The following is an 874-nucleotide window of genomic DNA, read 5'->3' as shown; positions in this document are numbered from 1 at the left end:
TTCACCTAAATCTCTGAAAGATAGGTTCTACCCTGCTAGAACAGCCCAACCTTCCTGTATAGTTCTACCACAAGCCCAGGGCAATAATTTTGAACTCAAATCTCAATACATCACTATGTTGCCCCACTTCCATGGGTTGACCTCTGAGGATGCATACCTATTTCTAAGGGAATTTGAAGAGGTATGTGTTCTAATTAAGATCCAACAGCTTTCTGGTGATGCTGTTAAGCTTAGGTTTATCACTTTTGCATTGAAAGACCAAGCTAAGAAGTGGTTGTATGGGTTACCCACAAATTCCATAACCTCATGGGAACAGTTCACAGTTGTCTTCCTTAAGAAGTTTTTCCCAACTCACAAGACCAATAAGCTTAGAAGTGATATCCTTCAGTTTAGGCAAAAGCCTAGTGAGTCATTTTCCAAACTTATGGAGAGATTCAAGGATCTACTCCAAGAATGCCCTCACCATGGCCTAGACCTATGGCATTTATGTCAAATAATTTATGAGGGTATTGATTACCCAACTAAACAAATGATAGAGTCTATGTGCCCTGAGGGATTCACATCCTTTACAGATGAAGGAAAGGCATGGGAATTTTTACTTGACTTAGCTGACAAAACCCGTGAGTGGGAATCAACCCAAGAGAGTGAAAGAACCATAGGAGGAAAAGGATATTTTGTGGATGGGATAGTAGCCAAGGAAGCCCATTTGGATAGCCTAATCAAGAGGATTGAGGCTATTGTTCCTAGAGAGCCATCATCAGTCAATTTGGTTAAGATTTGTGCTTGGTGCCAGTCCCCTGGACATGTCATAGAAGAATGCCCCAACACCTCTGGGGGCACTTCTAATGATAGTGTTAATGCCTTATACCAGAAT

At 41.4% G+C, this 874-nt stretch overlaps 1 non-coding gene across 1 annotated transcript; it reads right to left on the bottom strand.

The window, feature by feature from the left end:
• Positions 1 to 364: 364 nt before the first annotated feature.
• LOC122066990 lies at positions 365 to 471 on the bottom strand. The gene has a single exon (XR_006136543.1). It is a non-coding gene; the product is annotated as a small nucleolar RNA R71 (small nucleolar RNA).
• Between the last annotated feature and the right edge of the window lie 403 nt (positions 472 to 874).

Source organism: Macadamia integrifolia, unplaced genomic scaffold, assembly GCF_013358625.1.
Source record: "Macadamia integrifolia cultivar HAES 741 unplaced genomic scaffold, SCU_Mint_v3 scaffold2656, whole genome shotgun sequence".
Classification (NCBI taxonomy): Eukaryota; Viridiplantae; Streptophyta; class Magnoliopsida; order Proteales; family Proteaceae; genus Macadamia; species Macadamia integrifolia.
The sequence above is the reverse complement of the archived record's forward strand: the minus strand, read 5'-3'. Positions and strand labels throughout refer to the sequence as shown.